Consider the following 27,348-nt stretch of genomic DNA (forward strand, 5'->3'; position numbering starts at 1 on the left):
TGTCTGCAACTGCTGACTCCCTCATGTTTCTTGCTCTAATTCATTGAACGCATTCCAATGATGCTTTAACGATGCACGCTCTAATGATGCATGCGTTAGCACATGAAACCCAGACCTAATGGTTTTGCTAAAGCTTGTTTAAGCAAGTTTCCCCTTCGCAGGGGACCTAAATGAGCGCTTACATAGCAAAAGAAATGCACTAAATGTATGTATTTTGTGGAGAAAAAAGTTGTGCGCCTTTTGTTTGGCATCGACTGGTCATTCTTGTAGATCAGCAGTACTCAAAGTACGGCCTGGTGGTGACTTCTAGCGCGCCTGATGGTCACATGCACTCCCCTGCAGAACACCAGCACTGAGCTTCTGTTTATTTGCTAGAGCACTAACATTCAGAAGAATGTTAAATAAACGGCAGAACGTTTATTTACAAGCTAACCAAAAGAAAAGAAGCAAATATGGTGCCTGCACCACTTACGTTTAGAAACACATTACATTTTAAAGGCCTCTAGAAACAAACCTGTAAAAATATATCATAAGGTCTTTTCGGAATTCAAAAAAGTGCATTTCACTAAAATGCAGAAGCGTTTCACCTTAGTAAATCAGATTATATCAGTGCATTGAGGAGTATGTTTTAAAAGTGATAGTTTTCAAAATGAACATAGCAACAATGGCAAAAGTGAACTAAAATGCAAGCCAGTTGTCATGTGGGCCCATTTGTGTAGTCTGGGTTGTTGTTACACATGGACAGTATTATAGTTTGTTAAACACAAGACATCCTGAACTCATGTATTTCATGGTGCTCTCAGGTGTGATAATGAAAAAAGGAGCCAAAAACAAAGAAAACAATTGCCTAGGATCATATAATTTGGTCAATGGGAAAAGCTGGGGTTGATCCCTGGTTTTTCTGGTTTGATCAATTCTATTTCATTCCAAGTCAATAATCAAGTTACATCCTTTTTATACTGGATTCTCCCAGGGAAGCAAGCAAAGAAGGCTTACCCCAAGATGCAGTAGATCGATGGGGAGTCAGATGCAGCATAACACAGTATTCTCTAATCTAGGACTCTTCTAAAGGCTAGGGACTTAATTTAGAAGGTAATGTGGAATAAAACTCTCAAAATATGTCCATGACTTACTGGCCACATCATGTTCATGCTACACCCACCTTACATACCCTCAAGCTCCTCAAAGCACCACTCCCATCTGTTGGCATCAACGTGGCCCTTGGGCACACCACAGATCATACTTTTTGGACCCTGGTAAAATATTTGGGGGCATCTATGTTGTAGATCTTCCAGTCTTGGAAGGTTCTTTGACGAGGGAACGTGTTTTTAATTTTTGGTGGATTTTGGCGGACCATAAAGGCTGTTCCTCCAAAGTGAACAATACACTCCTTTAAAAAAAAAATAACACGTTTTTTCCAACAAAATAACTGTGTGCATCATTTAAAATGATTTAGTGCACAGCAGGCTAAGTTAAATATAATATTCTGTGGAAAACTGAATTTCAACCCTGACACTGTGGAAAATTAATAATGACTGCAATTTATGCTGAAAATGACTGGATTCTGCAAGTTATTTAGTTGCTAGCAACATTCAATATGTTGTACTTCTGATACAGAGCTTGGACTCAGCTTTTCATCGTTTTGAGGCTGATATAAAATAGGACATTTGTGTCATATCATCTGCTTAATAAAACATGTGCCAACTAGCAATTCTGTTTGTGTGGTCTACAGAACTTTGTACATTAGTCAACCCTGCTGCATTATTTGGTCCACCCTGCCGCATAATTCAAGTGGCCTTGATAATGAGTGACCTGCTAGCAATTGGCACATTGCCATGTCTCTCAGGTCACACCCAAATGATATGTGTCACCTTCCAAGGGTGCATCTTCACTCTCCAACAAACAAAGTGCTACTTACTGACTTGAATAGGATAGCCCAAACTGAAAAGTTCCTAACCATCCTCAAGTGGTGTATTCTCTGTTGATATCAATGGGGTCCCTCCAAAACAACTTTATCTCATACTCCTCGAAGATTCTAAGGACTGAGAGATATGCTCATTTCACTGACAGAACTCTCGGGCAGGGAAAATATTATACATTATTATGATCGAAGGAGTTCTGGTGCTCTACCAATGATAGGCCCAACGTAAAACACGTTCGAGGGCCCTGAGAATAAAATAACCAACGGCTGAAGTGCTCAAGCCAACCTCACTTTTAATGACAGTGTTGGTCGTGGGCCTGCTGCCAGTGTCTGGTGCCCACTAGAGGTAGGCGAGCTGGTGGAAGCTTGAGCCAGATTCCTGACTCTGGCTCAGCTCAGAGGTTGTCTTTGATCCTCGACACCAAATCGAGCTGAGCCCTTGTATGGTTTCTGCCTGTCACCACGCTCTAACCTCATTGCATCAAGAACCAAACATTAGATTTTTTTATGTAAAACGGGTGAGAGACAGAGAAACCAGTTTAGAGGCCGATTTCCACAATGTGAATCCAAAAACACTGGCTCAAATCCTGGCCTCCTCTCTTCCCAAATATTTCATTTCACCGAATCTTCTTTTTCTTCATTGTCACTTATGAGAAGACAGTCGAATACGCGAATTAGAGATGTGCAGTCAACAGAAATCTCGTGTCTCACTTTAAACACTAAAGTGATGCTGTAGGACAAAAAGAACAAAGGCCACACATAGGGTGCAAATGACAAATGAGTTGTCTCAGTGCCCTTGTGGCATTGTCCTCAGCAGGGACATAAAAACTATCATTTTTAATAAGTGCCTGTCAATGTGTTAATATAATCGGATGTACTAAGGTGAAACGCCTTCCGTGTGTTAATGAAATAAAGTTGTTTGAGTTTTGAAGTGAGTTTATCATATTTTTTTCCAGAGTTTGTTAAACAGGTTACATGCCCCCTTGTTCACGGGCTCTTAGAGCCAAGCCAGACTCTTGACTCTGGCTTGGCACTTCCTTTTAATTTGTTGGCTTGCCCAGTGTGCGCGCCCCATTGCTCCACAGGGGTTTGAGAATGTTGTGCCATTGACTTAATTCAGAAGGGGAGTAGATTCCAGTATGCAGCAAGTGCAGTGGCCCCGGGGCCTAGAGGCTTGAGCACTTTTTATTGCTGTAGGTCCGTAGAGCAAACTTACTGGAGGATGCAGGACTCAGGTCTGTGTAATATCTTTCAAATCTGTGCCAGCTTTTTATCCTGTATTCCTCTTTCCAACAGCAATGAGCACAAACAGCAGACCAAAATGTGCGTTTAAATCTCGCCATTAATTAATACAGGAGCCCTCTCCTCCGGGCTCTACTCCCTGCAGTGGCCCGAAGTTACCTCGTGCCGTTTTGGCGCAGAACAAAGCCAGCATCACAGTGCGCCCATCTCCCTCCCGCGTCGTCGTTACCTTAACTGGCAAATTAGCTCCAAGAGCAGCAATATTTTATATTGCATTTACAAGCTTTGAACGCCAAGAGCTGCTGTAAGCGCCGCGACAATAACCTAACCAAGATATTAATTTAATATGCATTGATGGTATGAAAGACTGCCATTCCTGTGGGATCTGATAATTGTGATATCTATGTTACTTAGGCTAGGTGGATCCTGGTACCATAAAGGTGTAACAAAGTTCTACGAGCCCTAAAAATGCCCTCAATGGGCTATACAAAGGCTACTAACACTGACATGAACACAGCATAATTTGACGGGACAACAGCCAGTGCTTAATTTGAGCCGGTGGTTTTCGGTGAAGGGCGCCGGCACTTATTTTTGAAGGCCGGCATTTATTTTTCTGCCTCAAACATTTACTGCGAGCAAAAGACATATATGGGAAAGATGGAGGAAGAGAAAAATGAAAAAGTGTCACAAAGGGAGAAAGCAGAATGCCGCAAGAGTGAGCTGAAGGGACAGAGAGTGGCTATAAATGAATTAAAGAGGCCCGGGACGGCTTCAGGATTACGCTGCCTCAGTATTCTGTGCTCGCACATTTAATTGCAGCAGCCGTTTGTTTCAGAGGAGAGCTTTGGGCACCGGCACATTTTTATTTACAAATTAAGCAATGGACAATACACAACATACCACACACGTAAACGCTATTGCTTTTATCAGAACACGTTTCCCTTACCCGCGTCCCTGTCTGGATCATAAAGCATGTGGCTTGGAGATGTAGAGATGTCGGTGAAGCTGTTTGTAGACCCAGTCTCAGGACACTATCTGCTGCTCACCCGAGCTGCACCGAGAGGACGGATCCGCATGAGGTACCCTGTGGGGTGAGGCATCCCGAGGCTTATTGCCATCGTTAAAAACTCCAGTTCACTCCACGGTCAATATTAAAGGATAAAAGCGGCACGCGCGCCCGCACCCCTCCCAAGGACTGCCTTTGTCTTGTCTGAGTGTTGCTTTCAGCTGAGGGCTCAGGCTGGGGTCGGTGCAGTCAGCAGTCCCGGTTCACTCTGCTCACGCTGCACATACTTTCTCTCCCCTGTTGAAACTTCCCTTAGGATGTTCCCTGGTTCTCATTAAATGGGTCTGCTGCAGAGCCTGGCCTGCCTGTCAGTCATCTGTGCTGGGGACCGACCACACCCCCTGGACCTCCACTGGGTCCTAAAACAAGTCGAGTAGTTCAGTGTTGGAAGCAGGGGGCTGGGGGATGTAGATGTTCCGGAAGCCCCATAGAGACACTGGTGTATAGTATGGCATCAATTCAACTAGCAGTACAATTCTAGAGGTGGACAAGAGAAGAAATTAACAGGAAGAGTCGATTCAGAGCCGAGATTTGGATCTGGCCTAACTCTAAGTGCCCGTGCATGAGCTGCGCCGTAAAAAATGTGTTGGCATGTAAATTGTGCAACAAACATTATGTGAAAATATGATAACGTCTCTTCAACATAAAAAAGTATTTCCTTAACATGCGGAAGTGTTTCACCTTATTTCATCAGATTCCAGCACTTCATTCAGAGACAAATTTATTAAAAGCGATGTTTATTAAACATTAACTTGAAACATAGAAAATGCCTTTAGTGAACCGAGGCAAGTCACTTGTTAATATGCACACTAAATAGTCTATTATATTAAATACAAGAGATGTGATTGTGCCTCGCACAGCCTGAATCAGACGCTCTCATATGCAGTAATGAAGATAATGGGGACACAGTGAAATAAAACATTTGCTTATGATCACACTATTAGGTCAAGCAGGGGAGCTGAGATTGATCGCATGCTTTCTGTTTAACATTGTGCAATGCAGCCCCTTATGGGAATCTCTCTCTCTCACCTGTTTACCAAAAACAGAACTCTCCAGTCATTAGCAGTTATAGCTGCACCCCCTCAAGGTACCACTTCTGCCACATCCATAACAGTGTTTTAAATGGACAAGTGCTACCAGGTACTGAGGGACTTCCATTCTTTAATTTGGAAGGAAAAGTTGCAGTGGTTGTAAGCAGAAGTACAGTTTCAATGAGAGTGCACTAGTACTTCAAAGTAGCAAATGGGGACTCTTGAATAGGGAGGTGTCAGAATGAAACTTCAATATCCAAGCACTGTTTAGATGTATAGCATCCATGTGCTGGTACTGACCCAGCCAAGGGACATTACCTCCTTACCTGGAACTCCCTCCCCACCAGCCTCAGGACCACCCAGGACCACTCCGCTTTCCGGAGACTCCTAAAGACTTGGCTGTTCGAGCAGCGATAACCCCCCCTTTCCCCCCTAGCGCCTTGAGACCCGCACGGGTGAGTAGCGCGCTTTATAAATGTTAATGATTTGATTTGATTTGATCCTACATTTCTCCCATACGCAATTACATGATGAGACTGCCGCACCTCATTATGTAAGTAAGAAGAAACGTACTTAGAGTAATGAAATTACAGGTAAGTAATTGAAACAAGTATTTATTTATTTATTTATTAACAAGTTGTATAAAGTAGTCCATGTCTCCTTTGGTTCTCCAATACTGCCCCATTAAAGGCATAACAGTTTTGGTAAGGCACAATTCCATGTAAGTGAAGCTAATGTCCTATTAAAAGTGTAGAGGCCTTGCTGTCCAAGGGCGGCTCCTTCGCTATGGCCAAGGAGCGTCACCCCACTGGCTGAGCCAAAAGCAGAAAAATAAATCGATAGTTCACTACCGTTTTCTTTTTCTGCTTCTGGCACAGCCAGCAGTACAGGGCGGGGCTGGGTTATGGGAGGTGGGGGAGAGAGTGCACCTAAGTGCGCATGTGTGCTTGGCCGGCCGTCTGAGGCTGACCAAACACACATGCGCACTTAGGTTTCTCCAGCCCGGCTGTGTTTAACAGCTGGGCTCGAGAAACTGCACAGACCCCAGGGCTGTGTCTGAGCGGCAGTCACTGCTTCTCAGACCAATCCTGGCACTGCTTTTATGCTAAGGTTAGCATGAAAGCAGCACAAGGATTGCTGGGGAGCCTGTGCTGGTGTCCAAGCAGTGAATGCTGGGACACCAGAAGAAGAGGAGTGCGAGGCGGCAGGGACGGAGGAAAAGGTAAGTGCTTTTTTATTTTATTTTTACCTCACCTCCATTGCCCCTCCACTTGAGTTATGCGGCCGCCACCGTCGCTGCTGCTGCCAACTTCCTGCAATGCTCCACTAAAAGTATACAAGGCCATTTGAGAAGTTCTGCCACTGTCCCTTAAAAGTGAACTAGACTTGATGAGAAGTGACTTTGGTGGCACATTAAATGCATACTCACAAGCTTGAAAAGTGTGTTACTCTGTTACTGAAATTATAGAATCCCTGCTGCGATCTTTTGTGAATGTCTCACTAAAATGTAGTGCTCAACATGACACGCTCTGTCGCTCTCACATTACAAATGAAATAGCCTTGCTGAGAAGGGAGTGTGCAGGTGCATTAAAACTATAGCCACCAATTTGAAGTATTGGTACTGTCTCATTAAAGCATTGTAGCCTTGCTGCTATCTTTTGGCAATGCACCAGTAAAAGTAGAGTACTGCACCTGAAAAGTTCTATCACTCTCACATTAAAAGAGAGGCAGCCTTGCTAAGAGGTAATTGTGTAGGTGCATTCTGATATGATATGATATATGATTTATGATGTATATGATATGATATGGTGTACTATAAAGTGCACAAATACCTGGAGGAGACTTGGCGCTGCAAATGTTCAAACGGTCAGGAGCAGAGCCCTTCCTAAAGAACAGTTCACCAGGTTTTTAAAGCCTTTCTGAAAGACAGGAGATTGGACATGGATCTGATATTTAAAGGTAGACTGTTCCATGGTTTAGCCATGCAAATAACAAAACTTCAACCACCCCAAAAGGAACGCTTGAATTTAGGAACTATAACATTTTTCGTCAATGTAGAGTGAAGCATCCAGCTGGGAAAGTACTTTTTAAAGCTACCTTTCAGACAAACCAGGCCAGTGTCGGTGAAGCACTTTGTAGGCAATGCACAGGGCCTTAAAGGTGATACGCTCTTTGATTGGTAGGCAGTGTAGCTTTCATAAGGCTTGGGGTACAGAATGAAACTTTGGAATCCCTAAGAGCATGCATGCTGCTTCGTTCTGCTGTGTTTGAAGCTTATTCATCAATCGTTGCTGTTGAAATAGAGACATTACAGTAATCAATTTTAGATAGGACTAGGGCCGTCACTACTCTCTTTTGTAGTTTGTGTGGCATATATGAACAGATTTATTATTGTCCTTAGAGTGTAGAAAGAAGAAATTACAGTTTTGACTTGATCACCAAAGGTGAGCTTGTCTTCAATTATAACTCCTAGGTTCATTATACCTATAGTCGTCGACTTGAAAATGTTGGTACTGTCCCATTAAAAGTACAGTAGCTTTACTGCGTTTTTCTGGGAATCCTCCAGTAAAAGTACAGTACTGCATCTGGCCAGTTCTATCAGTCTCACATTAAAAGTGAACCATCCTTGCTGAGAAGTGATTGTGCAAGTGCTTCAAAACTATAGCCGCTGACTTGAAAGTGATGGTACTGTCCCATTAAAAACATAGTAGCCTTGCTGTGATTTTCTGGCAATGCACCAGTAAAAGTATAGTACTGCACCTGATAAGTTCTATCTCTCTCACATTAAAGGCAAACCAGCCTTGCTGAGAGTGATTGTGCAGGCACATTATAACTATGGTCACCGACTTGAAAGTGCTGGTACTTTCCCTTGAAACGTATGGTAGCCATGCTGTGATCTTTTGTCATTGCATATGTAAAAGTATAGCACTGCACCTGAAAAGTTCTGTCACTCTCACATCGAAAGAGAACCAGCCGTGCTGTGAAGTGATTCTGCATGCACATTAAAAGTATAGCCTCAATCAATCAATCAAGGTTTATATAGCGCAGCTAGTCACCCGAAAGAGTATTCAGGTGCTTGCTGGTCATTGGAAGGCTTCTTTGAACAGCCTGGTCTTGATGGCCCTTCAGAATTCCGGAAGTGAGGAGATGGTGCTGAGCTGCATGGGAAGGTTGTTCTAGGTTTTGCTGTGACATAGGAAAAGTAGCGTTCCCCACCTCTGCTTCGGTGGATGCAGGGGGTGTGGGCAAGTGAGAGGGAGGCAGAAAGTAGCGTTCTTGATGATTGATGGAAGTTGAGGCAGTGGTTAATGTAGGCAGGTCCTTGGTTGTGTAGAGTCTTGTGTGCATGGGTTAGGAACTTGAATTGTCATCTCTTCTGTACGGGGAGCCAGTGGAGTTGCCTGAGGTGTGATGTGATGTGGGTTCGTCAGGGCAGGTTGAAGATGAGTCTGGCTATGTCATTCTATATGGTTTGAAGTCTCTGTAGCAGGTGTGCAGGGATTCCCACATAGAGGGTGTTGCCAAAGTCCAGTTGGCTGGTGATGAGGGCCAGTGTCAAAGTGAGTCTCATGTGCAGGGGTAGCCACTTGAAGATCTTCCATAGCATACGTAAGGTGAGTAAGCAAGTGGAGGATACGGCGTTAATCTGTGATTTCCTGGTGAGTTTGGTATCAATGATGATTCTGAGGTTTCTCCTGTGGTAAGTTGGTGTGGGTTCAGGTCCCAGGTCCGAGGGCCACCAGGAGTCATTTCGGGGGTTGGTTTTGTTGTCGAAGATCAGTACTTCCATCTTATCTGTGTTCAGCTTCAGGTTGTTGTTCTTCATTCCGTTGGCAACACTCTCATGGACCTGTGGAAGCTGGCCTGGGGGAGGTAGGGTCATTGGTGAGGGAGAGGATGAGTTGGGTGTAATCTGAGTAGGAACATGACTCCAGCTTAAAAAGTGCTGGTACCGCTGGTATTGCCTCATTAAATTTACAGAAGCCGTATTATTAGCTTCCATCAATGTCCCAGTAAAGTATGAGTTCGATCACTCTCTCATTAGAAGTGAAGCATCCTTGCTGAGAATTTATTGTGTAGGCACATAAAAAAGTAGCTCTGCCCGCTTCAAAAGTGCTGCCCTGTGCCATTAAAATTGTGAAGTCCTGCAGCAAACTTTAAGTAAAAGAATAGTAGTTATGATGAGAAGTTGTGTCAGTCCCATTGCAAGTGAATCATCCTTTGCTGACATATATAAAAGTATAGCCCTAGCTTGAAAAGTGTCGGTACAGTATCATTAAAAGTAAGGCAGCCCTGCTCATCCTACTGTGCTAGTGCCCACCAATTTTAAAAAAATGAAAGCAGCTCTTCTGAAAATTGGAAGAATTGCTTAATTAACAGCATTACTCTCCTGTTCAGAAGCAGTTGCATTGTCCAAGTACTTGTAGTCTTGTTTCTTCCATTTTAAATGGGACTATAAATCTCAGAATTTAAAGGAAAACAATCTGGACTGGGGCAACACATCACGCAGGAACCTGGGAAACTTGGCAGCCTGCATTAATGCCATAAAGTCCCAATAAAGAGTACTTTACTTTCTTATTGAAAATATATCCGTTCTTTCTGTTCGAAAAAATGTAAGTAATTTTGGTCAATAATATGAGAAAAACATGAGAGCAGACCTGCATGATCCTTAATTGACAAGAAAACTGCTGAATACCAAGTTTGTTCTGCGATCAGTTCGCACTTAAAGCGTAGGCATGTGGGAAAAGTGCTGCTAATGACAAAGATCGGGATGGGACAGAATATAGGCCCCGGCATCAAAAGGAACCCGTCCCCCATTAGTGAATGAAATTGCTAAAGAATGGCCCAAGTTTGCAAACTTGGGCAGTTTTGAACATGCAAAGGCATGCTGTATGTGTGTTGCTTGGTATGGAATGATGCATGGGTTTGGAAGTGCTGCATGCAATGTTTGTTTTAATATCAGGAAAAGCAATAGTAATAAAAAAAACTGCCGCAGCAGGCAATAGAACAGGTCCACAAGTAGCCAAAATACCAGCCCGCAAACTGATCTGTAAGACCAGCCCATCGGGCGTTGCTTGACTGCCTTATAGGCCAGTCCGAACTTATTGCTGAGGCACTAAAAATGTCATCGTATTGCTGCAGTTTAGCTGAATCCCATGAAAAATATTACAACTCTGCATAGAAGTGTTGAAACTGGTAGCCCTGCTGAAAATGGCAAAAGTCTCTCTTAAAACTCAACCAGTGCCAGAGACTAGAGCCAGGCACTACCCCGCCACCACCGCCTCCACCTAATAATTCGAATGACGTGGTAACACCTCATTGACATGCTTGCCCATTTTCTCGCTTTATGTACATATGGTCAGTCACGGTATAGGTGTTTGATGGTAATAATAAGTGACTGCATCACATCCCCGCTTCTTCACACCAGCACAGCTGTGAGGTGTAAAGGACGGGTTCTTGTCCTCGCGCATTTTCACACCTGAAAATTACACCTCGCCGTTAGACTGCTCGTTGCTATGGCAACCTTTGGGCATCACCTCTTTTAAATTAGGGGACAGCAGAAACTAAAGATTCCTTAAGAACACCCTCCCCGAGCCCTCCTCTCGCAATCACATTTCAATGCATTATAATACAAAACAATACTGGTTCAATGCTGCCCATCCTGGGTTTACATTGCACGTGCTGCTAAAACGGGCGCATTCTTGTGTTACAGCAGCTTTAATATATGTTTTCCCTCTGCTGACGCAGCTATCGGACAATTAGTCAACTTAATTTCTCATCTGCTCTGGCATTTCTACGAAGAGAAATGAACAATCTCACCTTCAAGTCCCGTGACGTCAGTGGCCCTGCGGGCGAGTTTTTCACAGGAGATGTCTGCCTTCCCTCATTTCTGACACAGGATATACGGAGGAGTACCTCGTTATCAGCAGCACGGCCCACATCACTCTGTCATCAAATCTCTGTCTATACAACACTTGTTCATATGTTGCCTGTTTTAGGCGAGTATTAGCCACTTCGATGCTTCCATGTCCAAGGCATGCGATCCGAATCTCGTTCAGAACCACGGACACGCTCACTCTAATTGTTTAACCTCCCTGAGAGATATCCTCCTTTCTTATCCAGCACAGCTACTTTTGAAGTGGCACTGCCAGGGACTTTTATTCTCTCCAGGCTTCTAAAGACGTGTGAATTGTCAATATAGGCACCATGTGTCATCTCGGGTGATCACTTCGTTTTAACTACCAGGGAAGGTATGAGGTAAATGGGGTGAGGAGATTAACTGGAAGAAAACAAACACGTTAAGGGTAAAGCCAGTGTTCTATTGCTGATATGGGTTTCATGTAATGTCTTACAACATTCTCGTTACAGTTTTGTATTTTGTAGTATGGTTTTAGATGACTTCCGTAATTTTTTCCCGATATTTTTTAGTGAGTATTTGTTCACTGTTTTGTGGCATATTTCTTTATACTCTTTTTATATACGATTTCATTTTGTTTGCTTAAAACACTGCTTTCCCGCGCACTACAATGATGTGAAATACCTTTTCGCAGTGAATTTCTGATTTGCCTAGTGTCGGTACTGGATTCATTATGAGTGCCATTGGTAATCCTGATGCTGTCTGGTATCGCTAGTTACTCCATTAAGATTAGAGGTTTTCAGTTCACCGAGAGGCGCCGGCTACTGCTGTAAGAAGTCAAAATCCTCAAGCGAAACACCAGGTATAAACATGTTGGAATCGGCTTGGAAACACCAATTATCAAATGTTATTCCTCCAAATCTCGTAACTGGGAGTATTTGCTCTTCCCCCCTGAAGTTACCAGTGCCCAATTACGGGCAACTCTGGGGCCTTCAGTGGGTGTTTCAGGCTGGATTCTGCTCAACCCAAAATGCCACCCAATGTGTTACATTCTCCCCTCAGCCCTGAACTGGGCAGTATCGGTTGACCGCACCTGTGTCAGGATGCCTTTTTATCCTTTCCTGTCTGGACTCCAGAATTGTCATTCTGTGGTTCCTCCTTCCCTGGTGATTAGCCTTCATGTCTTGTGTCCTTAGCTTCAGAAGCTGGATGAGCCAAATCATTAGGTCACCAGGCACCCAAGGCTTGAGAGCACAGTCTCCTTTGTCCCTATGTCTTCAATGGAGACTCTTCGCAACTCATCAACTCTCATTGAGCCCTACACCATGGACCATCTTCCCTTCAGGACTCTTGAATCCCTATTGTCTTCCTACATGACTCCATCTTCCATTCTAACTGCTGTTTCAGTGCCACTGTCTTTCCTTCAATTCTTCCCTCATGGCCCTCTTTCTTGGCCCACTCCAATATAGTTCTCTGCCCTTCTGTGCCTGCTACTCTCTTTGATACATCTCCCGTTTAGAGAACACTCTGCTACGACCTGCTACTCCTGCCCGTCCTCTACGTTATCTTGTTATGACTTCCTATTCAATTTGTCCCATAACCATGACCAACCTTCCTCATACCAGCACTCATTTCTTCTGTCCTCATCTTCTGTGCATACCCCAGCATCCTTACTTTGTATCACTATGTCAGTCCTCTTATCCCCTCCCACTTTCACTCTTTCACCTTGTCTATCCTTTCCTTTCCTCACCATTATGAAGGTCCCGCTGCCATAACTCTTTGGTCTAATATCTACACATCCTCCTCCCCCCTCCTTTTCTCTTTGAACTCTTCACTACCCCAACTTTCCTCCCACTCCACCTCCTACCCTTAGGTAGTAGGGCCCCAAATCATGATCCACTTATCAATCAACATCCTCTTTTCTATTTTCCATGTTACCTATCATCCCCTCGTTCCTTTTTTGAAACTCCTTCCTCAGTTCAAATTGTTGCACCTGGCACAACTCAACATCTATACAGTTTCCCTAACAACCCTATGCTCTTCTCATCAAGTTACCACACCCTTAAGGTCATAAATGCATGCACATACCTTTCCTCCTTTCTCTTATACGTCTCTTAAATCTACTACCAAAACATGAAATATGCTGTTCACCCCCCTTTGCCTCTCCTTAAGAATCCGGTTTGATATTCGTTTTCCTGTGTCCATCAAACCACGAACACCCTCCCCAGTCCCTTCCCTCCTTCTCCCCTTCCAATGCTCACTTCTTACCCTCTTGATATTCGCAGTAGAGAAGGTACAGACACAGATGGAGGTGGTGATAAGATTACATGATACAAGTAGGTTGGTCTTTCTTTTCTGAGGGTGACATATCCTAAATCCACCCAAGACGGCTGTAGTGCTCCCACAAAATCCTGCAGTTTCTAAGTTTGAATGAGAAATGGTCCTCAACCTTGAGGCCTTCAGACCTCAGGCAAAGCTGTTAGGTGAGACCAACACTGTCTTGAGGAGATCTGCAAAGAATGCTCACAGGATAGTCTTGTGGGTAGAGGTGTGGTCTGTGCATTTGGGAAGTCCAGAACAGTAAGGCATAGAGATATTGGATAAAGTGGGCACCCAACCCAGGCACCTTATCCCTGTGACCACTCTAGCATTCTTACCTAGGGGTCTGACATCACCTCTGCTTGATTCTGTAGCAGAGAGACACTGAAGCTCATATTCAGCTACCTCTCAGCTCCCCTCTCATGTGCTATACCACTGGAATCATACCCTGAGCAAGTGAAGTGTTTTCACAGAACAACCATGACATATTGTAAAACACCACCAATGCAAGATTAACTCGAACAAAGACAGAGGGAGATTGCACGGTTTACTGCTAAAAACCATCAACATGTTTTGTTGTGGTGGAAAGTAAGCCCCAACCCTCCTAGACATGCTTCCACATTGTCCAAGGGAATGCTACCACAGTTTGACAGCCATTGGTAGGAGTAAACTTGATTGGACTCACACCACCATCCCCTGACATATCGTTTACTCTTATAAGTTTTCCTGGGAGAGGTTAAATGCCCCTCTTAGAGAGCTGTAACCATCTGATTAGGTTCTCTTTGCTAGATAGTAATGTAGAGTCACTTTATCCGCCCTTAGCTGGAAAGTATGACCCCTCTGTCTCTTGAATGGCATAACTACAAACCTGTATTTCTCAGGAGCTGCCAGAATATTAGGAATAGTAATTCTATGAAATACATCTATTATATTGTTATGAGAAATGGCTGGAGCTTGGCCTACTAGACGTCTTGCAAACTCATGTATGAATATGTTACATTTTCTATGTAGTGGCAAATTTTTCCCTACTTCTTCATATCATACCTACCAAATTAGTAACCAGGCTCTGTGCTTCTATTAACTTATAATGCATCAATTATAAGCAATTTGTGTCCTGTAGGTTGCAGTTGCTAGGCCATTCCATGTGATCAAAGGTACTGTTTCTTTTTTATATCAGCAGTTTTAACCAGAGCATGGAAAAACAAACCATAGCAGCCCTAAGGGGACCACCTTTATCTTCCCATTTCTCCTAATTACAATGGCACACATCATTATCAATCCCCTTTCCATGCCCCAAAGTAAGAAACAAACATTTTCAACCGGAATGGGGTATAATAGTTAGGGACAAGTTTTCCAAGTTAGGTGGCAGAGTAGGAAGCAGGATGTCAAGGGACAAGTCATTTCAGCTGCCAGTTTGGAACCAGGCTTCCCAGTAGAGACGAGGTACTGTTATTGATCTAGTGCATTTATTACAAGGGAGTTGCCTAGTAAAATATTCAAAATGGGGTTTACTGCATTTTGGAAAAATCTTTTAAAGAGTTTGTTCCTGCATTCATCAACTAATCGATCACCACAATTCACCATAAACAATTAATTCATAAGTTTATAGTGAGTGGTGCAGTGTTGTTCCATTTGCATGCATTCTCCAATTTGGCAACCAATATAACGTGAAACAATAAGCTCCATCCAGTTTCGAGCCCCCTTCCATTGTTACATCTCTCAGTCGCAAATACGTCACTTTAGTGTAGTCGTTATTGAGTACCACAAGACCTCATTATTTTTTACAAATTCCTGTTCCTAGAGCATGTCTAATCTCAGGCAAGTCCACCAAATATGAATGTTACCCCCAATACTATCACTGCTCCTCCAATATACCTATCCAATGCGATTGGGAATTTGCATTTCAGCATCATTGGAGTCCCATACCAGTTGGTTATAATCTTAGCAGTTGTGTATGAATATTGAATACATCTTGACGTTTCTGTCAGATCTCACCACAGTTGTTGACATCGGTCGTTCTCAGTCACCACCCAGAGCTTTTTCGCACCTCACCATGTATGGCCATTTCACAATCAGTTGTGCCTGTCTACGTATTGCATAAAGAGGGGATGCCAGCCACCTAATGTAGGAATACAATCAGAATCATTTCTCAAAAGGAGTCAGTTGCCCCTGCCATAAAGAGGGGACTTTATCCAGTGTCTAATCTTTACGTCTTTCAGCTTCATAAATCCTGGAGTCCTTTTTTTAAATATCAAACAACTTGATCTGTTCCTTCTGTCCCATGTTGGAAATGATCCTGCACCCTTTCTTCTTCCCAGGGGTGTAATAAAGGCCCCCGCAGCCCTGGGGTGCAGGGGATTTGGAGGGGCTCAAGGTAGCTCCACAGCACAGCACCTGGCCTGAGTGAGTCCGGAGGAGGGCCTCCTCCATGTACTGTGCGGGGGGGGGCTCCCCAGTTTCGTTACACCACTACTTCTGAAAATATGTTAAGGCTGGTATAAACTGAGGATTATAGTAAATGGGGTTATATGGGGATGGGACGAGTAATTCTCAATTTGTTGTCGCGTCATTCAATAACTGGAAGATATGCTGCATAACTTTATTCACATAAGTTAACCAGATAACCTTTTTGAGTAGCATAGTGGATTTTACACGGTCTGCCTCCCACGACCATGCACATGAGTGTACAGTGTTTCTCTGATGTAATCAGAGACTGCAAAAACGATTAGCTGTTGAGCCATATTGATCCTTTAAAACCGTGATTCCATACCCTCCCCAGCTTTTGGGTGACAAGAGCAATTTCTTAGAACCTGTTAGTAGTCTCTCTCCCCATATGACATCAACAAATACTTGCGTCTTGTATTCCTGTAGCATATGTACAGTTGGAGTAGTAAGAATTGCCTGAAACAAATAAGTAGGAATAGCCTGAGATAACTTAATATGGGCAGTTTATACATCTTGAGAGCAGTGACCCTCTCTAGACTGGAAATGTAAATAGGAGACCATTTCAGTTGATTTGTTTGGAACATCTAAAAGATTTGATTAATTGGCTACAATCTAATTGCAAGTTGGAGGTGTAATAAACATCTGAGATAATTTAATTTACACTCCTTAGATCTGAAGGGTGATATTTCCTTCAACTCAACCAATAAATATCTTATCACCTTCAAGTTCAAGACTTAGGTTTCTCCAAAATATTCCTACAGCCTAATGCTCCCTGAAATGCGGGAAATCATTTAAAAATATCATCTGTGATGAGAGTAGATTCACCAGAATCAAAAATATATAATCGGCAAAGAGATGGATTTTGTGTCTCTGCCAAAGTCAATGGCCTTGATTTCCACTCTCTTCCTGATCGTAATCACTAGCGCTTCAATGGTAAGAAAAGAAGTAAAGAGGACAATGGACAACTCTGTTTTTTCCTCTAGCTAACTTGAATCCCCTAGTCAAATGTCCATCCATCAGCACTCTTTCTGAATGATGAGCATAGTTAGCCCAAATAACTCTTATCATCTTGTTCCCCAGATCTATCTTTCACAGTATTTGATACATAAAGGACCAATCGATGTGGTTGATAGCTTTCGCCTCATCCAACCACTATCACCATAATATTATTTCCTGTACCTTCTCTATTAATTGGGCAGTCCTACATAGACTGTCACAGGCCTAGCTACTTTTAATGAAACTTGCATGATTCTAATGGATCAAGAAAGACATTAGGTTCTTAAACTTTCTTGCGATCATTTAATATATCATTTTATATTTTGTATTAAGAAGCGCAACAATTCTAAATGAAGAACATTTCACTGCAGGTTCTCCTCTTTGGGAATCAATGTGATTACAGCATTGGTCATGAGGTCTGTGACGACCACCATTTCAGAAAAGGAATTAGATAATACTGCTAGGCTTTGGATGAGTTACTAACTGAACATCTTGATTGAAGATCCCGATATACCACCCAGGCATCGGGCGGAGGTGCAAGTTCTTTATGGAGTTTCCCACTTCCTCTTCAGATATGGGCATTTCCAATCTTTCTACCAGATGACTAGGCAGCTTGTGTAGTTTAGATGCCTCAAGAAATGTTTTTGGATCACAACTTGATTGCCTCTTTGAACTATAATGTTATATTATATGTAAGAAATACCTTCTGTTCACTCTTTTCACTGAAGACGACATCACCGTCTAACACAGTGCTCTGGGAATATAAGCACATGGTTTCTGTACATGCAATTGTGCAACTAAGAGCTTGCCTGGTTTGTTAGTAGCAATTAATCAATCAGCATTTGTAGTGCTCGGCACTGTCACCGGGGAGTATGTTCATAAAAGTGCAGCAGCAAAGACAACAACACTTTCTCAGCTTTCTTAATGTACGAAATGCTTAATTAATTTCTTAAGCATTTCAAGTCCCTTGTGGATTTTAGGGAGCCTTTCACATTGTTGCAATCTTTTTCTTTCCTGTATGTTCCTCCCTAGTTGCACGAGTTCAGTCTATGTATAAGCTGTCTCTGTGTTACAAATTTGATTATTAGCTGTGGTGGATAGTTTAGTTTAGTTTAGTTTAGTTTTTAGAATTTATAGAGCGCATGGTGACCCGAAGGCATCCCAGCGCTAAAATCAACAAAGCACGAATAAGAGGGAGAGTCAATACTAATTGCAGAATAAAAAAGTTGAAAGCTTTTTCCTGAAGAGGAGCTCGGAGGATTCATAACGGAGCTCCGTAGGAAGAGTGTTCCAGAGGTGGGAAGCCTTACTGGAGAAGGAGTTGTTACCCCAGGCTCTCTTAGACCGAGAAATGTGTGCATGTCTAAGAGAGGAGGAACGTAAGTTCCTAGAAGGAGTGTGCAGGAAAATACGTTTCCTCAGAGAGATGGGACCTTTACCATGTAGGGCCCTGTGGACAATACAGAAAGACTTAAAATGAATCCTTTCTTTGATGGGAAGCCAGTGGAGGGTGGAAATGGCCAATTTGGCGGATGCGTATTTTGAGGAGTGAGTAAGAAGCCTGGCAGCTGCATTCTGTACTCTTTGCAGCTTCTTTATAACATAAAGAGGGGAACTGAGGAACAGGGAGTTTCCGTAGTCCAAACGGGAAAGAATTAAGGCTTGAATGAGAATTCTTCTGGCTGTAGGAGGGAGAAGGGTGAGAATCTTTCTGAACATGCGCAGGAGACCAAAACAGGTAGAGGAGATTTTACTGGCTTGGGAATCCATGGTAAGCCGAGGGTCCAGCATCACACCTAGAGTTTTAACCTGAGATTTGGGGAGAGGAAGAGTACTGAAGGCGTCTGAAAGCGAAGGAAGAGGAAGAGCGGGGGAACCGTTGCCCAAGACCAGGACTTCCGATTTTCCATCGTTAAATTTGAGTTTGGACTCGGTCATCCATTTGGCGATGTCACTCATACAGCGGGAGAGATTAGTCACCGGTGAGTCTCCAGAGCTGGAGAGGGACACCACTAACTGGGTGTCATCTGCATAAGTTACCAGAGACAGATTATGAGGGGCTATTACTCTAGCTAAAGGAGATAAATAAACGTTAAAGAGAGTAGGGCTGAGGGACGAGCCCTGGGGGACTCCACATGCCAAAGGGAAGAGGCCAGAAAAGAAGGCACGGTCCAAAACTTGGAAAGATCTATCTTTAAGGAAGGAGGAAAACCAAGAGAGGGCAGAACCTCCTACTCCTATATCTGATAGTCTCCAACAGAGAAGATCGTGGTCGACAGTGTCAAACGCTGCACTTAGGTCAAGCAGGATGATGGCTACGTGAGACCCTAGATCTAAGAGCTGGCGGGCCGACTCAGTTACTGTAAGAAGGGCAGACTCAGTGCTGTGCAAGGCTCTAAAGCCCATTTGGGTGGGATGAAGGAGTTCATTGCTTTCGAGATAGCTGGTTAGTTCAATGTTGACATGTTTCTCAAGGATTTTTGCGGAAATAGGGAGGAGGGCAATAAGTCTGAAATTTTCTAATAAAGTGGGGTCAAGTTTGGGTTTCTTCAAAAGGGGCTTAACAACTGCATGTTTAAATGGGGTGGATAATTGTCCACCCCAAGTAATAATGCCACTGTTCTTGTTAGGTCCAGTAAAGGTTTCAAGACTTTAAATCTTAGCTCATCCCCTGTTAGGTATGGCACAGAATAGACAAGCTTAACTTAAGAAAATGTGCAAAGCATTTAGAAGTACCAAAACAGGTAAAAAGTTGAAAACATAACACAATAAAAATCCCACTCCAATTTATAAAGAATATTTTAATGAACAAAATTACACCAAAAAAGAAAAAAATCTAATAAGGGAACTAGATATTTGACATTTTAAAGTTTTAAATAAAAATAGCGCAGATGTTTGAGGCTGACCGTGATGGGCAACAGGTTGCATACAAGGACTATGTTGGTCCTGGTCAGGAGTTACCTTCGAACATACACATTTTTCAAGATGGTGATGTCCAGAGTAGGGCAACCTTGCAGGCTGGATCTGAAGACAGGCTCATTGATGACATGACAGGTTGACACAGGTTGAGGTCTCGGTGAAGTCAGGAAAAGTCAGGTGTTTGCACCAAGGTAGCTTTCAGCGTCAATCGGATGCTACTGACATCAGACCTAGTAAAGATTTCTACCTTCAGACTTAGACTTCTTTCTGGAAAGCAGATTTCCTCAGCTGGGCAAGCCAGCAGGCTGAAGCCTAAGAGTGTTTGACATCATTGGATGCCGGTCAGCATCAGGCCAGCTAAATCAGATTTGCTGCTGTGGAAAAGAATATAGCAGGACATACAGCAAGGTCAGGCCCACCGGCGATGAACCCTTGGCACATGGACTTTCAGGTTGGTCCCAGTCCAACAGCGGTTCTCCTGGTACAAAGTAAGCTAAAAAATTCCAAAGTCCCAATTTTTGGGTTTAGACAGGAAAAATACACTGACACCGGCCATGGGTTTCTGGACCTCAGGAACAACACTTAGGGTTCACAGCTCACTCCACCGAAGCCACCAGCAGGTTGAGGGCAGGTCCATTTGAAACCAGTCAGCTTGGCTCTTTTGGTAAAGTGGGCTTCTTGAAGCTTTTGTGTCTCTGTAGGTTTACAGGAAGCTAGCCAAGTGAACCTGAAGTCCACTTTTTTGTCCAGGATATGAATGGGAGCAGGTCCAACCCTGAGTGAAATGCATACTCTGTCTTCCACAGGTCCAATAGTGTTCTAAAGAGAATGCTCAATGGTGCCACATTTATGCTTTGCACTGCCCTGAAGATGGTGGTGACACCCGGCCACTCTGAGGTAACCTGTAGTTCCTGTGCGCACTTCTTCAAGCAATCTCACAGTGAGTGTATCTATCTAAAACCTAGATGGCAATACCTTCCTTTCCTTCTGCAGAGCTCCTGATGCCACCCTAGAGGTACAGGCAAGGAAATGAGCAACCGCTCCTCTGTGGTCACTCAAAATCAGTTTTGATGGACAGTTCTCCTTGCACTGGGATTGGTGCCTGGCTGGATAAAAGGACAGTAGGAGGGGAAGGCACCAGTGTTAGCTATAGCTGCCTATGAGAGAGTAGGCCTCTTTGAATTTAATTAAGCTCCTTCATACTGCCCAGATGGTCATAGTGCCAAGGGAACGGGACACCTCCCCACACCCAAGGCCTTCATCTCAGCTCTGGAAGTAAGTTTGCACCTCAAAGAAAGGCTATTCAGCTCATGGGTGACAGTTGGAAGCTCATGCCAATGGACCTCTAGGGGCTTTAGGCAGGCAAAAGGTGACATTCTAAAAATACTGTCTGTAAAATCTTTGTTAAACACCCATGTTTACCAAAGAATTCGATGTGTAATAAATATTTTTAAAAAGTCCAAGAATTAACTTTTTATCTGATTTCATGGCAGATATAACATTATTTAAACTTAAGGTTATCTCTTAATGCCTTCCTATGAAACACATTTTACCCTTATCTTTTTAAACCGTGTCTTTTATCTGTCCTAGTTTTAAATACCATGCACTCTACCCTATTTGGCAATAAAGCCTACTTAGGGGTGAGCTATTAATATTTAAAAGGAGGCTTTAGGTGTGTCAAAAGGGGTTATTTCGACAGGTCTAATGTGCACTTTAAACCTGCCCAGCCAAGATACTGGAGGCAAGCTTGCAGTCATGTTTTGCATTGTCATTTTAGTTGAGGCACAGCATGTGCTGCAGTCCACTAGTGACATCTGACTTACAGACCCTTGGTACATTTTGCACAATATGCTAGCTAGGGTCTTATGGGTAAGTTAAAAGTGCCAGTTTTGACATGTTTTAGGGGTCAAAGCACATGCACTGTGGGCAGGTTAGCAGAGTTGTAGTGCACAGAATAAAAAAACAGCGGCATCAGTCCAGCCACAAAAATGGGGGTTATCATGCAAAAATAAATAGGCATTTTTCTACAATCTTTTTTCAGGGCAATGCATTGATCACACAAAACCACCTTGAAGGTACCCCATGGGATGGATCTACTTAAATTCTCAGTATCATTCATTGTACAGTATTCCCAAATGTGGTCCCCTAACTGAGAATTATTCTATGTGCCCCTTAGCATATTATCCTCAAACATCCTCCTCCATGTTGGTCTCATCCTTATCCCTAGAGAGAGCTCCTAATTCAACAAGACCTGGGCGATACGTCTATATAGCCTATTTCCCTTCCTTCTTCCCCACAGGGACCTGGGAAACATTAGCCTTATGAGTAAATGAGTGAGATCTGTAAAAATGTGTAAATTGTAAAATGTTTCTCCAAGGGATGGCATGTTCTTCACAGTTTGCACAATCCCATGCTATCAAATCTGGTATGTGAACTTTTGGATGTAGCCCCATTGAGCAATCCATTGTGTGTTTTCTATCCCTTGCTACCATCAGCATCAGATTAAAATCCTCAAGCCTCGGGAGTTCTCCTTCTACCACATACTCTAATCCGTCCAAATATGGAGTTCAAAAATCTGCACTGAACTATGCCAGGGGTAATAACAGATCTTAATTCCTCCTTTAAAGTGCCTATGAATCATAAACTGTTCTTTATCGCTAGCTTTCTGCACCAAAGGTCAGTCTGAACTGTATATTTCTGCTGAAACTGATCATCACCCCACCTGTATTTGCATATCCTGCTGCAAAAAAAGCTGTGCATGCACCAGGAATGGCAAAACAATCTAATATATACTGCATTTGTTGATATCTCTCTTGCACAAATATCACCTCTGGTTTTACTGTATGTGCTGCCAATCAGATTTAGTGCCTCTTCACTGAAGACGTACACCACTTTACATTCCAAGAAAGAATCCTAACCATCCTCTTGTATATAAGAACAGAATTATGGGCCAGCTACATCAGTACTTTCGCCATTTGACCTTGTGTCCAGCCCAAAACTTGACTGTAAACAAAATGTAAATATTCACCCATGGCCAGGGTAATGTTGTGGGCCCTAGGCCCTCATGCTCCGGAACGAAGTCACGCAGACACAGTATTATGGTGGTATAAACTGGCCTCAGGCACGTGCGCCCTGCCCCTTTTATTGGCAGGGTCACCTGACTGGTGACGCCTGTGTTGGGTGGGTGTGGGGTGCACATGTAGGACCAGCCCTCAGCAGAGTGGCTGGCAGAAACACTAGAACGAGTCCGGCTGGATTCTACATCCCTCCCAAACTTTATTGAGGAACCAAACAAAGTCCAACCTGTAAAAGAAAACAATAACAAACCACCACAGTCAGTCTCTCGGCCTCCAAAAGGCAGACTGCAGAATTGCAGTGGACATGGTGCAGCTGGGAGCACCCGGACACCTCCATAATTTAACCAGGAACAGCTGGGTACGAACACTGTGTGGATGAAGTCCAGATTGTATTGTAATCATATTTATATAGCGCTTACTAACCCTGACGAGGCGTCGAAGCACTTTTCGATGAGTAGCACGCTACTGTGGAACCCAACAAGAATTAGTGATGGATTAGTATTGTTAAATAATGAGTACAGTTTTAGTATTATTATGAGTTAATTTGAGCCGCGGATATGAGAGTTTGTTAGTTACATTGACTGGAGTAATGGAGGGGTGGAGGAGGAAAGGAATCCAGAAGTGTTAATTGGGAGTATATCCTTCATTTACTCAACCCAAAGGCTTGGGATGAGTAAAGGGGGGCGGAGGGGGAAGAGCATGTGGAAGGGTTAGGGAGAGCATAGTAGCAGGGTGAGATAAATGCAGGAGAATTTAGTAGGGTTGTGTGGGAGGTCACAGTAGTAGAGTGAGGTTTGGTGAGTTAGATGTGGAAGCGGAGGGAAGAGCTTAGGCAGAGATATTTAGGAGATGAAAGTGGTAGAAGGGATTTGGGATGAGTCAGAGTGAGAATGGAGGATAGTTTGATAGAGACATGACATAAGAGTGATGAGTAGAAAAGTGTGATAAGATGAGAGCAGGAATTCATAGATATCTAGTACAACAACCCACCCAGGAGACATGCAATGATCTACTAACATGCCAAGCACAGAAAAAACATATACACATACATATATATATATATATATATATATATATATATATATATATATATATATACACACACATGAATACACACACATATGCACATACAATACATAATTAGAATCATGGGTAAAAAATACTTAGTCAAACAGGTTTAAAGAGTGTGTGTGTATTTTATTGTTATGACATAGTAGCAATACATATTTTCTAAAGAAACTATAAATAAATAGAAATATACATATAATCTGAAAAAAATATTTATCAACATAGGCATATGCAGTTCATAGTTGTTTGAATAAGGTGGTTATGAAGGAAAGAGCAACTCTTGAGTAGTTTTCTGAAGACAAGAAAGTTATCTGTGGCTCTTATAGTTGGGGGTAATGAATTCCATAGTTTGGCTGCTTGGACAGAGAAGGATGTACCACCTATAGTCTTTTTCTTGTATGGTGGTGTTCTAAGGCGGGGTGCCAATCTTGAGCGGAGGGTTCTTTGTTGGATGCATTTGGTAATTTTCTTTCTGATAAAAAGCGGTCCTGTTCCATGTATAGCTTTGTGGGTCATACAAAGCAGCTTGAAAGTGCATCTTCTGGCAACGGGTAACCAGTGTAGTGCTCTCAACGCAGGGGAGATGTGGGCTTGCAGCTTTATATGTAATAGTAGCCTGGCTGCGGAATTCTGGATATGTTGTAGTTTTTTTATAACAGATAGAGATGATCCATGGTGGCTATTGGCATAATCCAGTTTGGATAGAACAAGCGAGATAGTAGCTTGCACCTTGTGTGGAAATCCGAGGTGGGGGAAGATGCGTCGTAAAGTCTTTAAGGTGATGAAGCTTGTGCGTGCTAATTTGTCTATTTGGGCATTCATAGTTAACTTGGAATCCATGGTGATTCCTAGGTTTTTAACTTCCTTGGATAATTGAGGAGGTGGTCCGAGTTCGTCAGGCCAGACGCACAGAGGGTCATAATTATTCCAGTCACCACATATGAGTATTTCTGTTTTGGAGGTATTTAGTTTGAGATGGCTCCAGGTCATCCACTGATCAACGGCTCTGAGGCAACTGAATATTTGTGAGTTTTCAATGTTTTTGGGTATTCTAATTTAAGTAGTATTAGTGTGTCATCTGCATAGCTGTAGCATGTGAGATGGAAATCATTGATCAGTTCTGGTAAAGATATCATGTAGATGTTAAAAAGCAAAGGTGAGATGACTGACCCTTGGGGGACCCCTGCTTTTGTGAGGTAGGGTTCGGATGAGAAGGGGGGCGAGTGGATGATATTCAATCTTTTTTGAAGATAGGAAGTAATCCAGTCGAGAGCAATCCCTTGGATGCCGGCTTCGTGGAGTCTTTGAGTTAGGGTGTCATGGTCAACCGTATCAAAGGCAGCTGAGAGGTCCAAGAAAAGTAGTGCAGCAACTCCATTTCGGTCGACTGTGTTTTTAAGATCGTCCCAGATTGCCATGAGTGCTGATTCAGTGCTTCTTCCTGGGCAGAATCCAGTTTGGAAGTCTGAAAGTATAGAATTGTCTTCAATGAATTGTGACATCTGGGCGAATGCTGCTCTTTCTATCAATTTGCTCAGGAAAGGTCCATTTGTGATTGGTCTGTAGTTGTTGGGGACTTGCGGGTCCAGATACTTCAGTTGCTTGTCCACAACCTCATAGTTCGCTGGATATTGTTGATCCGGTCCTGCCTGGGCTCATGTGGTCAAAGTCTATTTACAGTTTCTGATGCTGGTGCCTCTGGAGCAGTGGTGAGTCCACTGTACACAGTTTGGTATGGCATTCTGACTCTGGAGATTGTATACCTCCTAAGACTGCAGATGACGTGACGGCCTGGGGCACCTGGGAGTCCAGCGGCAGAGCAGGAGCAGTCTTCCCTCTCGTGCCAGACCTCCATCAAGCAGGAGTCTCCTCGAGGCCCTTTCGCGGGCTTCCACTGGACTGTGTGGACTGTGCCCGCCTATCTCAGGCCCAGCAAAGACATCTCAGAGGAATAGCCTACAGGACCACATTCGAGTCTCGCATGGAGCCACAAGGTTGGTTGATGCAGGGTCCGCTTGCTCGAGCCTTCTGGATTTAGGTGCCCTGGTCATAGTGCAAAGTCTTCATGTGACCAGTCTCTCAATATAAGACCTCCATGCTTCCGAATGCCTGACGTGGAGCTGTCTCAGATGCATTTTCTCTCAGCGAGATTCCGCTCTCACAGGAATTCGTTGGAGGCCCTTGTCCCTGGATTGTGGAGATACTGTGTGGGCTATGCAGGCCAACGTAGGCCACACCAAAGGAGTCTCTCTGAACTCCCAACTGGGCCACATCCAAGTCTTGTGCAACCCCAAGGGTGGATGGTCCAAATGATCTGGTCTGCTCTCACCAGCAGGTGTCTGGTTCACGGGGCTCATGGCAGGTGTTCAGATGATACGTTTCTACATTGCCAGACATGCGTTGTCAGCATTGGTTCTTGTTACTGACTGTCTCCACTCAGGTGGTGCTGTGCTCCTTCAGTGTTTGGGCGATGCGCCTCGTCTGATGATGATGATGGCAGGGTCACCTGACTGGTGACGCCTGTGTTGGGTGGGTGTGGGGTGTACATGTAGGACCAGCACTCAGCAGAGTGGCTGGCAGAAACACTAGAACGATTCCAGCTGGACTCTACAGCCTGTAGCTCCCACCAAATGACCTTGGACAATTCCATCAAATCAGATGACTATATATTCACCCCATGGAACCGTGCCCTGTTCGGCTCCAAAACCACCTCATTCAGAGGACTCCTCCATGACATCTAAACTACAAAACCAATATTACCAAGACAATAATTCTTGGAGTTTTTTTTAGAAATTGTCCAGTTCCTGCTGTGATTCTGTTTTCAAACAGGAGTTTCCCCTTGGTACATTGACATCACACTGGCAGTCTTTAATTTTTCCGGAATTCATCAGCATTAGAGATTTAATTAATTTACAATACAGGGCCAAACATGATTTTGCGTTCGGGCTGTGCCACAAAAGTGATACAACCACGACACAAAATCATAGTAAATTTTGGTAATTGTCACAGGAGAGCTGGGGCTGCAGGGCTAGGATGCTAAGAGCCAAGACCCTGGGTCCTCTGATTTACTGGACAATACGGCTTGTTAACAAACCTCTTTGTTGCAGAAGAGTGTGAATGTTTTACCATTAGTATTGTGATGCTTACATCTGAATTAAAAAAGTCGCATCCTCCCCCGCTCTTCCACACTACTCTTGGATCACATTGGGAGACACAGTTATTATTATTTCACATGAAGCAGTGAACTTGCTGTGCTGAGCTGCATTGTGTGAAAGGGAGAGAGCAGAAATACTCCTTATTTACAAAGATGCAGAGCATTTCTACTGTCTACTTGCGTTCGCGTACTGTGAGCTGTCTTGCACCAATGCAATGCACCACAGTGCAAGAGTACCTGTGTTATCAGAAGG

General features: G+C 43.5%; 1 protein-coding gene across 1 annotated transcript in view; it reads right to left on the bottom strand.

Annotated features, from left to right (window-relative positions):
- WDR86 (WD repeat domain 86) overlaps positions 1-4,495 on the bottom strand; it is a 309,109-nt gene extending 304,614 nt beyond the window's left edge. Inside the window, exon 1 of the mRNA XM_069211095.1 lies at positions 4,110-4,495. The gene's annotated coding sequence lies outside the window, so the exon portion shown is untranslated. The remainder of the gene's footprint in view (positions 1-4,109) is intronic.
- Between the last annotated feature and the right edge of the window lie 22,853 nt (positions 4,496-27,348).

This window comes from Pleurodeles waltl, chromosome 10 (assembly GCF_031143425.1).
Source record: "Pleurodeles waltl isolate 20211129_DDA chromosome 10, aPleWal1.hap1.20221129, whole genome shotgun sequence".
Taxonomy (NCBI): Eukaryota; Metazoa; Chordata; class Amphibia; order Caudata; family Salamandridae; genus Pleurodeles; species Pleurodeles waltl.